The sequence below is a fragment of the Eptesicus fuscus genome, chromosome 16, assembly GCF_027574615.1.
Source record: "Eptesicus fuscus isolate TK198812 chromosome 16, DD_ASM_mEF_20220401, whole genome shotgun sequence".
NCBI lineage: Eukaryota > Metazoa > Chordata > Mammalia > Chiroptera > Vespertilionidae > Eptesicus > Eptesicus fuscus.
In genome coordinates, this window is record NC_072488.1 from 31,797,825 (window position 1) to 31,810,981 (window position 13,157).

The 13,157-nt window shown below is 37.8% G+C and overlaps 1 protein-coding gene across 3 annotated transcripts in view; it reads left to right on the forward strand.

The window, feature by feature from the left end:
- Positions 1–13,157, forward strand: part of CCDC85A (coiled-coil domain containing 85A) — a 194,271-nt gene that overhangs the window by 161,297 nt on the left and 19,817 nt on the right. The window lies entirely within an intron of this gene.

The window sequence follows — 13,157 nt, forward strand, 5'->3', positions numbered from 1 at the left end:
CAGATTTCTATGGACTGGTAGGGTTATTCAGGTATTCTTTTTACATAAATGTAGAATTTTTAAAAACTGCAGAAAACGAAGCTAAGCAAAATGGGATTACTCAGAAAATAGAAAGTGACTTTCTTAAGGTTGTTTGAAATGGTTTTCCCAATTGATGGCCAGCATCTGGGTTTCCACCGTTTTGAGTTCCAAAGTTGCCAACAACAATTCCAAGCACAGGGTTACAGGAGGCTTAGTATGTTTTTATGAAGCTGTCTTCAGAAAATAGTGCGATTGATAATTGTAGAGCTTGCAAAGAGCTAAGCCTTCATTAGTACGTAAGTACCATTCATTCAAGTATAGTTTACTTGAAGGTCAAAAATGATGGCTGGTCCAGGACAGACTTTTCCAAGACCAGAATTTTAAAAAACAAACAAAAATTATGTTGCCCACATGAGTAGAAAGTCAGTACTCCTGATTCCAAAAGAGTACCTTTTCCTTTAAAATGGTTATATTACCAAGTAGTTTATTCTTTCACAAAAATCTGGCCCGTGTATATTGCCCCCACTTAGGAGATTAATAATACTATGCACTCTACATATAATGTTTAAAAAGAGCCTTTTATATAAGATCCTGAGGAAAGTATATTTCATATTTTATCTGCTCTCTCAAAGTGGGAAAATATTGTACACTGTCTACATAGTAACTGAATGGCTGTTCTTTCCAGCTGCTTCTAAATGGTTATAGAGGTTACCTTAGATTTCATGTTAAGATAAATTTTGTTGCAATGGAGAGGCATTGGGATTCAGTCTTACTATACATTGGGGCATATGACAACAGGAATTCTTAAGTTTTACCCAGTTGTTGAATCAGAAAAACCTAAGGTCTGAGAGATGTGGAAGTCACGGAGAGAACCAAATCCTGAATCGAGAACTCATTTGTAAAATACTGCATTACGCATAAGAATTGTCTCAGAAATCGAACTATGCCAGTTGGGTTGGGAGGTGAATTTTAAGCCATCAATCATATTATAAATTACTGGATTTAATTCTTTTGATGGTGAAAATAAAGTACACACTGACATATGAAATTATTACAAAAGAGCCATGTTCAAATCAGTGTTGCTCTGTTGAAATGATCATTATGGTTCAAGTGCAAATATGTAATTTTCTCTTATGTGAGGAATATGTGTGGCTTATTTAATAGACAACTGCTACTATTTCATAGATTCTGGAAAGAGCGTGTGAGTAACAACTACTGATCATCATTGCTACTCCTTTATTCTGCCTCCAAAAGTTAGAGAAGAGTGAAAATTAGACCAGTACTATCACAGTAGAGCACCTACTTCTAGGAAAATGGATTGATGAGAACTAAAAAATTGTTATTTTTTTTTTGTCTCCTAAAATTAAACATGTAGACTATGTTTAGGAATCTAGGGACTATTTTGTGAATTTTCCATATTTTATTTTTAAAATGTTGCTATTCTTTAGGACATAGCATTCTTAGTTGAAGGTTTTAGTGAAAGTTGGCAGGAAGGAGAAAGTATGTTCAAATAAGTTCATTTTGGTTCTGATCATTTTTAGTAGAATTACAGTCTGGCCATGGAAAAAACTGGGATTTAGGGACATTTTTTTATTTTTATTTTAGTTATGTGATATCTCTAGTTATGTGATATCCCTAGTTCGAACTAGTACAGAAGTTTAGGGATCAGCTTGATTATTTGACATTTTGACAACTATGAAGATGTCCCAGGTAAAACAGTTACTGTGATGCAATAGTGACCCCTTCGCTCATACAGACGGTGCAGCACAAGTGGGTTTATAGTTGAGAATACATGGACGTTTATTCTTGTATTAATTACTGTATTTTCCATACAGACAACTGTACACCCACTATTGCCCCACCCTGCATTTTTTAAATGTGCAGGAAGTTTTTTTTTTTTGAATTTGATGCAGCATCAGTTTTTGAGTATTGTTAAATACATCCACCCAATTTGTGTTTCTTAACAAAAGGGCATCATGCTCCCAAATGCGTTTCAAATAGTTTCTGCTAAGTCCTGAAGTTACACTGCTTTACATACTTGGAAGACTTATGGTACTTCTGTTTCTCACAAGTAAAACCCACAACATAAACGTGTCTATGTAGCTTCAATTTTTTTCGTTTTAGCATTACCATCTACCACTTTTTGATACTTTGAGAATTAGTTAAAACTTTGCCAGAACCCATTTTAAAAATCAGTATTCGCTCTAATACACAGACTTCAGTTTATGTTCACTTTCCCCCCTGGTCACAGGTGCATGTTACAGCTTGCCATTGTGGTCATTGTGGTGCATTTCATTATGCTTCTTGTTCTATCTGCTCTCTTGAGACTTGGGAGACGGTATTTTTCTGAGTGATTGTACTATATTGTTCCAAATATAAGGCCACCCAGAATAGAAGGCCACCTCCAGCTAGAAACAGCTCCAACATGGAGAAAGGCTGGGGGCCCAGAGCCCGGCGGGTCTCGCAGTGGGGGCAGGGGTGCCGAGGACTAGGACGCTGCCCGCCCGCTCTCCCGGTGAGGGAAGACAAGCCAGCTGCTGCATTCGCTTGTGTGTAACCCAGGTGGCTTGTGCTGCTTGAGGAAAGTGATGCTGGGGGTAGAGAACAGTCTGTGTACATGAAAGAAAGTTGCTGTGGGTGTAAATCTGGGGAGGGACGTTGGGAGTAGTCTTTCATCTCCTACACAGTCTTCTCTAGGGTTTTCCCCCTGAACTTGAGGGTGAAAGTTGAGTGACTGGAGAACAAAGGTAGCCTGCACCTTCATGAAAAGGCATCGAAGAGTTCAGTGGCCATGAAAATGAATTGTTAGACACTGTCAGATGGCTGTTGACCAGCCCAGGAAATGATTCCCTGCCCTTTCCAGTTGACTGCGGCCCGGGAGACAGTGGTGCACTATGGGATCACATGTACCTTGGAAACAAGCCTCCCTGAAATTGGGAGTCACCTGTCTAATTTCATTAAGGTTTTCCTCTTTTTAAATTCCTTGTCTCCTGAGCCAGCCATGTTACAATTTAAATGGGCTCAATCTTATTAAAATATGTTTCACTCAGTAGCACGTTTAAAAAAATTCTTTAGTGAAAACATATTAGTCAACTATGTATTGACTGAACCTAGATAATTCTCCAAATTTTGGTCTCATTCTACTGAGCACATATAAATTTGTCCTTTTATGGGAACTAAGTGTCATAGAATGAGTTGCTTGATTCTGTTACAATCTAGAAACCTGTTTAGCACCTGTTGGTGTACAACTTTACCAGGCACTTGGCTACCTTTGTGGCTTCACAAAAACCACCTGACCATGAATCTTGATCCTCCCTGTGATTATTAGTCCATGGCTCACAAAGTGGATTTGAACTTTAATCCCCCAATTATACATTTCCCCCTACTGTAGCCTTTATTATTACTATCCTATTATTTAAAGAAACTTCTTTAATAAGATATTTGTATTTCTGAATAGATAAGGGTAGAACAGGACTCTCCTTAAGTTTAGACAATGCTAAATTATCTAGAGCCGTGGTCGGCAAACTGCAGCTCACGAGCCACATGCGGCTCTTTGGCCCCTTGAGTGTGGCTCTTCCACAAAATACCACGGCCTGGGTGAGTCTATTTTGAAGAAGTGGCATTAGAAGAAGTTTAAGTTTAAAAAATTTGTCTCTCAAAAGAAATTTCAATCGTTGAACTGTTGATATTTGGCTCACTTGACTAATGAGTTTGCCGACCACTGATCTAGAGATTTGGTTAAGGGAAGATCCTTATCACTGATTTTAGAAATTTTCTTAAACTAAAATGGCCTGGAGGATGGAGGTCCCATTCCAAAGCAGAAAGCATGCAAGGATTGATATACCTCCCAGTTTGCCAGGTCTGGGAAGGGAACCTTTGAAAGAGAAGGACTGGGAGGAGGGTACCCAGCGGGGGAAGGAGTATTGCCAGCCAAGTCAGATTACCAGTCAGAAGAAACACAAAACTGCAGTGGTGGGTCCTGAATGAGAGGTTTGAAGTGAACTCAGCGTAACCTCAGAGGCCTTTTCAATGAGTTCCTGAGCGTGGTGATAGCAGGGAAAGAGAATGGTAGAGGACTGGAGCTTCCTTTATAATGCCTTTGTTTTGGGAACATTTGATCTCTTCAGAAGAGGAGGATGTCCAAAATGTGGTGGTGGAGTTGGAGGGAGGGTGTGCCCACTGAGCCAACTTCAAATAGTTTTCCTTTTATTACTTGTAGCGGGTACTATGTCTGATTTGGTATGAATTACAAATATAGGAAAACATACCTTATAAATATTTTTCCCCCAGAGAGGGTTGGGGCTGTTATAATTGGTTGCCCTGTGTCATCACCTGCTATTAATTTAGTGATTAGTAGCAATGAAGGACAGAAACTGGAGAGGTCACCTAAATGTCACTCTGTGGCTGTTTCTCCCTGTTGGCTAGAGAGGGTTGGGCAGGACCTGATGTGTTTCCATAACTCTGAGCAAGGAAAAGCACATGGTCTCCGTTGGCCTGTGAGGTGGTGAGGATAGCCTTCAAGGACGTAAGCAGCAACAGCGACAGGGAGGAGAGACCATATTCCAAATTGCATGCATAATAATTTTTGTAAAAATCAATGGGAAGTGTCAATGTCTTTAAAAATAGCATGGTTTGCATAAAGCCCAAACCTAAGACAGGCTGCACTCAGCTTTCCCTTCCCATCCCTGAAATGCACAACATAGAAGCTCTTAGAGACGCTGGAAAAGAAAAGTTCCAAACCACACATGATGCTCCTTCTCCGGGGATTAGATTCATGGGATCCAAGAGAACAGAGCAGTTATTAGTCTATTGGGCATGAAAAAAAATCTCTAGGTTTGTTGGACAGACATTAAAATCTCTCAGGCCCTCTAAGTGTAATGATCACCATACACAGGTGAAATTCCCATTCGCCTGCTTTTTGTGGGAGTTTAGATAACTGCTACTCTTTTTCTTCCCTGATCCTTTAGTCTTTCTGCAAGCAACCCCTAGAAAAAGTCGGTTTGATTTCCCCCCAGTTCCTGTATGGGTGACGGGGACTCTCACAGGCCAAATTAATCATGGCAGGTTCTGATTCCTCAACAACTAAGTTGCGGAGTCACTGAACTACAAATATGTAATCTGATCCATTTTGTTTTTCATATCCAAAAAGACCAGAAAATAAGAGGATTTTTTTTTCTGAAAGAAAATTCTGAATTTGGTTAAATCTCTTTGGAATATGTTCCACTACAGGTCTTCCCTCAAAGAAGTGTTTTGTAAGAGAGAGAGTTTTATAAGAATGTGATGTGTCTGCATTTTCTGAGACATATGGAATGAGGCACTTGTCTTGCTGAATGAGCATGTTAACTCAGCTGCAGAGTAACTCACAAATTCCCTACACTTGAGTATGTTTAGGTTTCAAAAAATCATTATTGAAATGCTTAATGGTCATTCCTTAGGGGGCTTTGCTCTCTTTGGTAAATTAGAAATGACATCTGGACCTGCGTAGAGATGGTTCTTGGTTAACTTTTCTTGCTGGTCAAGCAGCAAGTACATTGCAATTAACAGGTGGACAGTATTGTAGGACAGTCTCGGGAAGAAAAAAATTAACAAAATGGCTGTTTCTCATTTGGCAGTGAAATTGAATGACATCTGTGCAGTTATAAACGACTTTTGTTTTAATAACAAAGTTGTTGATTTTCTACTAAGGGTTCTTTTAGGTTGTCATCAGGGGCTGATGGGAATAACAGTTCCCCCAACTCTCCAGCTAGCTTCAGTGGACATACCACACCTTCTCAGCAGCCTGAACCCGTGGTACATTCTCTTAAGGTAACCAACTGTGTACAACCATCTATCAAGAAAATCAGTTGTGTTGTGGTTTGTTTGCTGTAGTCTAGTAGTCCTCACAGTCTTGTTTTAACCATATATACTTTATTTTTTACCCCTAATGGTGTAACTTTAATTTTTTAACTAACAATGGGTTTGAGTACTTATGGTTGAATCTCTAGTGTTATTTTGTTTTGAGTAATGTGATTCATTATCTGCATCGAGTTGAATTTGAAGTCTGATGTGCATGTATATTCATTGTGTAAAATAACGTTACAGGTATTTTATGTGCAATGTTTGTAGCATGGGTGTCTTCAAATAGAGGGAGTTCATAGTGGGCCAAAGGAAGGAAGGATACCGTATTTTTCTTTCTTTATGCAAATGAAGCACATTGTGCAACTTACTAAAAGAAACTATTGAAACAAACAAAACCTACTCCCTCCTCCACTAAAAGAAATTAGGTCTTCAAACTCTAGTTAATGTTCCTTTATAGAATATTACAAAATACGTATGTAATCTTGCTCATAAACCTATTTTATTTTTGGCTTTTACTTCAAATTCTGTAATGACTTCAAAAAAGACTTGGCTGAAATTTATCATTTAATTTTCTTTACCAATAATGAGCTTTCCAATAAGTACCATAAGTAAAATTAATAAGCAAAATATTTCAGAATAGAAACAAATGCAATAAAAATTATCTTAAAATTGAGACAATTCCTTGAAATTTTCAGTTTCCAAGTATAAAGCGCTGTCCTTTAAATCAATAATCCCTAACATGTAGCCTGATGAAGTATTCTGAGCATGAAGTAGGTAGAGTGCTTCAGTCTGCCACATGAGTTTCACAATTTTTCTAAAATTGTTTTGGATTCGGAAGGATTTATCCACAGACTGAAGATGATCCTTTTGGAGTGGGCCACATGTTTCCCTGGCATGCATAAAGCAAATAAATAGATGAGAACTTCAAAATAGTTATTTGGAGTTGATTTAGTTTTAGCAGATTTAGCTCCCTCCTTGTATTTTACTGTCCCTTAGATCAGTGGTCAGCAAACTCATTAAATGTCAACAGAGCTGCAAACTGAGGCTCTCAAGCCACAGTTTGCGGACCGCTGCCTTAGATGAAGTGAGCTTGTGTCTCACAGGCATCAGTTGGCTGCTGATGAGGGAAGGTGGCCAGTGGCAAGGCACCTGGCATTTCCTGTGTTGGGTGGGATAACGCAAAGTGAGCAACTCATGGGAAGGCACAACAGAATGAGGCGGCCCTCCGTCTGGTGGGTGCTGGTTTATCGACTGGGGAACACTTGCTCTCTGCTTCAGCATTTGAATGCTGCTTCGCATGAACAGCCTGCTAACCGTGCTGTAACTTGAGCATAAGCCAGGTTCTAGCTACCTGAAAAGCATTTTCGAGATGAAAACAATGAGAGTGGCTTCAATCTTGTAGTGTTAGTGTCCGTACATACTCCCAAAGTAACACATTTTCCGATTGAAGGATGATTCAGCCTGCTGCCTTATTAAAGGGCAAGTGCAGTTTGAATCAGATCAGCTGAGTGGGTCGCACTGCATTCTTCCCCCAATTTCTCACTTCAGCTGTGTTAGTGTGGCCGAAACGGAATGGGGCAGGCAGGGAAGAGCTCTTCAACTTTTTCTAAATTCATTCTCTAATTTTCATATAAAATTTTACCTCTAGAGAGGAAGATACTATGTTATATTATAATCAGGACACGTTAAGTCCTCACTGGGCAGCTGGCTAATACTGAGCAACTAAAGTATCTTTATTGGATAACCGGAGGCTTTTGAATATATAATATGTTCGCTTCCATGGGTTCACTGTGTCTGAAATAGAAATATGTGCAAGCACAGCCTATGGGAAATGCATCGGAACACTATCTTAATGTTAAAAACATGTACTCACTCAACATTTTGTTTTTAAAAGCCACCGATCTAGAGCATATTTATAAGATTTTTCTGTTCTGAAAGGAATAATTAGGACAATGGCTCAGTTTCTCATCTTTTGATAGATTTCAAAAAAAATTCTCTAGGATTTAATAACTGTGGTCATGGATGGGGGGAGGAGTTTGAAGGCAGTGTGAGAAATTAGCTCACTTAAAATAACACCACATTTTTCTTGTTTTTAAAATTCATGCTAACTATTAATTGGAGCTTCACTTCATTTAGTAGAAACTAACTGATTTGAAGCACTCTTCTCTGAGGTGCATAATAAATCAAATTTGTAAGTAAATGAGCTTGTTCAAAGAGTTCCGTAAGTTTTCTATGAATATTCACTGAGCATAGTTAAGGATTTCCTCTGATGGATGTAAACTGACTCTAATTTGAGTTGAGTAAAAGGGTCAGGCTTTCATTCACTACTATCATATGCTTATGTTAAAGAAGCAATATACATGAATTTAAAAGGAAGGCTCCCCTCATGCTTAAGTCATTTATTTTGGCTCACCTGTCCACTGGTGCTAATTTGCAGGTGACACCTTTAGGTGTGGCCATTATCACTGACCAGGAGTACAGCAATGTCAGGGTGGATTCTATAGGAGCTCTTAGGAAAGGAAAAGTATTTTTTTATGCTACATTAATGCTTTGATTTATAAGCTGACAGAAGAAAAGAGCAAACTGCATTCAAAGGCCAAGTTTTGTACTTTAGAAAGTATTGACATGAAGACTTTACAGACATTTTTAAAGGAATATTATTTCACGCTATTAAGCAGTAATTTTGAGAAATGGAATCTAAAATTGTTTAAAAGCATCTCATCCCCAGATACTTTGCTCTAATGAAAAATATTTAAAGTGTTGCTCAAATATTGTCACTATAAGGAGTCAGTGTTTCTCATTGCTAATATCAAAAGAACCATCCCCATATTCCTTTCCTAGCCAATAAGAATGCCCAGGCAAGAACTGTGAGGTCAGTAGTGTTAATATTAACAAAAATTCTTATGTACATATTCCTGGGTTCTGACCAGTTTCACCATCACTGTCATCTTTTCTATAGGCCGTGTCTACATATCATTTGGACTGTCTGGCGTATAATTAATTATATTGCTCATTTTTACAATGGAGCAAGAATTATTGACTCTCTAAGTCATTGACAGGTTATCTTAATGACCCAATTAGGTAAATGTATCTAATTATTTTAGACATTAATACATTCAATAGACTCTTAGTGATGCCATAGATTGCTTTTAATGGCCATCTGAAATCAAGTAGAATTGATTCCAGATAGGTTTCACAATAATAAACTATTTTAAAAAGATTTTGCCATACATATATCCACTCTGATATGCAGACATGGAGAAAACGAAAGGTTTTACCAAGTGGAGCTGCTTGCTGGTTTTATTCTATAACAAGGTTTTTTTCCATGTGGAATGTGCTTCTCTTTTTCAACTAATCCAGGTCTTGGATGTTCAGGAAACTATAGATCGTCAACAGGGTAAAGAGTATGAACAGGACGTTAGTGAGACAGAAAAGCTATAGTCAGAGAAATGTGCAATGTAAGTTAATGTGCTTTGTTGTGTATTCTGTGTTCCAAGCCCCATCATGGCGTAGTTATTGCTTTATGGATATCTACTTATAAAAATGCTGGACAAGTGCCCTAATTATGTGAAAATAAAATCACCTCCCCTTATTTTTTATCACTACAATCATGTTATAAAATATTCAGGTAAGCAATAAGCCAATATATTCCAGAATTATGAAAGTTTCTAAATAATAAATTGTCTGTTTAAAATGTATTACTAGTTTTGATGAAATAAATGCATTTCTGTTTCATACTTTTAAGAAGTTCCTTAGAGATCAGTGTTTAAAACCTGTGATAAAGAAAACAGACTTCTTCGGATTTGTTTGTAAATATACTTGGGGGAAAAGAATCATCATCTTAATAGGTAATATTTGCTGGGTTGTTCATGCATATTATATGTGTGCTTCATGTCATGCAAAGTAGTATCTTTACCTTTCAGTAGTTGACATATGTTCAGAATATAGCTATAGGAAATAGACATACACATCTATATGAAATCATAGAGGAACACAGTAAAAAAATGACATGCTACTTTCATGATACATATTCAATGTGATCATTATGTGGCTGACTAAATTTTAACTATTTCAGTACTATGCATCGATGTATCATTTAATCAAGAATATAATAGTGAAGGTTATTAGAAAGCTAAATAGAATATTACAGAGGAACACATTTGTTAAAAGCAAAAAAATCACAGATTATATTAATCACTCATTTTAATTGGCTTCATATATATAATATTTTTAACCTTAGATTCTTTGTCCATTAAGATATCAAAATTGCTTAGAAATACCCTTAAGCTTTAGGCTATTGGACCAGATGTTCTCAGACACTTATCAATCTCTTTGAGGTCTTGGAATCCAGTAAAAGTTACAAAGTCCCATGGGCATCTTCTATGTGCTGGGGAAAGTGTTTTAGTCTCCTGCTTGTTTGTGTTGTGGCTATTTTTCTTTATCTGTTTTCAAAAGTCATTAGTTTACCTTCTGTAGCTTTTCAGTTTGAATATTTCCCTCAGAGAAATTTAAGAATTTGGGCCACACACCTAGGAATGCCTGTTGCTTCTCATCTATTGTCTCTGGAATGAGACAGTTCTGACAGACATTAGGAATTGTAAAACTCGAGGGGGCCTCCGAGGTCATCCCCCAGTGGGTCTCCACAGAGAAGTATGTGGAGCTCCTTCATAATTCAGAGATCTGGGTTTTACCCCAGACCATGGGCAATTTGGATAGTAACTACTGGGGAAGAACCCCACACTTGCATTTTACGTTTAAAGAAATGAAGATCCCAAAATTTGTTAATTGCTCAACTTAAGGTACTTGCTCAGATTGTTCGCTAAGGAATAGTTAAGTGAGCAGGAGTAGACCCATATCTCCTCCGGGGACTAGCTCTCTCCACTTCCCCAATTAAAGCTGGGGACTCCTTTCCTCAAGAATGAAAAGCAATGCATCTTACATCTCCATCTCTTAATGCCGGAAATTCTGTAAAGAAATGCCAGCATTGTCCCTCTTCTTGCCTCTTTTTAAAATTTTTAGATAAAAGATTTCTAGACATCAGAAATTTTATTTCTTAATCACATCAGAGACCTACTCATGGTTGTATCTTGATTAGTTTGTATAGATCTTTTTGTTTACCTATATTTAATGTGTCAGAATATATTTTCCTGGAGCCAAAGCTTGCCCTCCTCATTTGCCTTTACACATTCTCTAGAAACCTTTTCAAACTCTCAATTGTTGTGATGCCCATAATTTGAAAAAAAAAAAAAGCCAGCCCAGTTAGCATTCATATATTTGGAAAGTACTTAAAAGCCAGAGAAAAAAGTGTTGATTTAAAATATTGGCATCACTATTATAAATTATATGAACATTGAAAAAACAAAGCAAATACTGGAGAATAAAAATATGTTTTCTTTATGTTAAGACATTTGCATAGATAAGTAATTTCTTAGAAACTCACTAAGATTGTGAAACCTGTTAGAGGAACTATGCTTTTATAATGATATAACAGAAATACAGAACTTTCTCATGATGTAAGATCAGTTATAAGACTCATAACAGAAGGTTTGCCTCAGTTTCTGGTAGTCCTCCTGAAGATAAGTTGTTGACATCTATACAATGAAAGACTGTTGTTCACAGCACATCATGTTAATAGCATGAAGGGCTCTATTCTCTTCCCAAACTGTACCACAGAAATAAATACACTGTTTTGTTGGTTTTTATCTTAGGTTTCTCTGTTTGACTCACAGATTCCCTGAGAACAGTTGAAATACTTGATTGGTCATCAACCTGTTCTCCTCTTAGTTAATTGGTCAATCATTGGCTTAGCTTAATTCTGCCCGCTCTGTGTTTCCTTTACCACATAGCCCATTGCAGTCTACAGCTGAGTACTTGAAGATGGGTTGCATTGAGTTGTAACCATCTAATTCTTTGTGTCTGTGACTGAGGTCTTGAGTTTACCCTCTACTTCTAAACCAGAAATTTAAAGCATGCTGGATAGATGTAATTATATTTATAATTTAAGGGCAAGAGATGCTACCTTGGCTTCCTGATTAGATGTTTGTACCTCTTTGCAGTCAAGTCATTAAGACTGAGACTCTCCTAATTCCCTTCTATACAGCTTGAGCCATCTATTGCTATGACATTCCTTTCCAATAGCTGAGGTCCATAACAACAACTCTCCAAATAAGACAGGACATTTCTGTCACATAAGAGTATCTGCTAGAACCGTGGTCTGCAAACTGCGGCTCGTGAGCCACATGCGGCTCTTTGGCCCCCCCTTTTTTTTTATATATTTCATTGATTTTTTACAGGGAGGAAGGGAGACGGATATAGTTAGAAACATCGATGAGAGAAAACATCGATCAGCTGCCTCCTGCACACTCGCCACTGGGCATGTGCCCACAACCAAGGCACATGCCCTTGACCAGAATCGAACCTGGGACCCTTCAATCCGCAGGCCGACGCTCTATCCACTGAGCCAAACCTGTTAGGGCTCTTTGGCCCCTTGAGTGTGGCTCTTCCACAAAATACCATGGCCTGGACGAGTCTATTTTGAAGAAATGGCGTTAGAAGAAGTTTAAAAAATTTGGTTCTCAAAAGAAATTTCAATTGTTGTACTGTTGATATTTGGCTCTGTTGACTAATGAGTTTGCCGACCACTGTGCTAGAACATAGAGACTAATAGTTGCATTGGCTTACAAATGAAAGTAGACAGAACCCTGTGTTATTCTTACTGGGTATCTCTGTAGTATCTGCTCTATTTAAAAGGAAAACAAGCACAGTCTGAGTAATTAATGAACTAACTGGTTTTGTGTTCATGATATAGTCATGTAAATTTTTGTGGAATTAATCAATGTGAACATAGTCTTTATAGTGAAACACCCTGGGAGGGTTATGATTATTACTGTGTGTGTATACGCATGTTTTCCAGTTACTGTTAGTATATTACTATATCATTGGTGATTTCAGTAGTTTTACCTTATACTTATGTTACTCCTCAGCTCACCTCTACTACTGTCCCTCTAAAATAGCCCAATTTTGAGCATATTGTATCTAGCTCAGTGGTTCTTGAATTTATTCTTATCTTTTCCCTGCATGTGGATGCTTTCTATTTTGGCAATCTGAGAGATCGTACTCTTTTGTAGCTAAGATTTATGATTGAAGCCCCAAAACTCGGCGGGGAGAAGCAGGGAAATTTACTAGTGGCCCCAAAGCTATCAGCTCAGGACTTAAATAGCTCAAGATCAAAGCTGCTTCATTTTCCTTTGATATCCCTTGTAATAGAGGTGTAAGATAGGGACCAGGATGATTTTGCT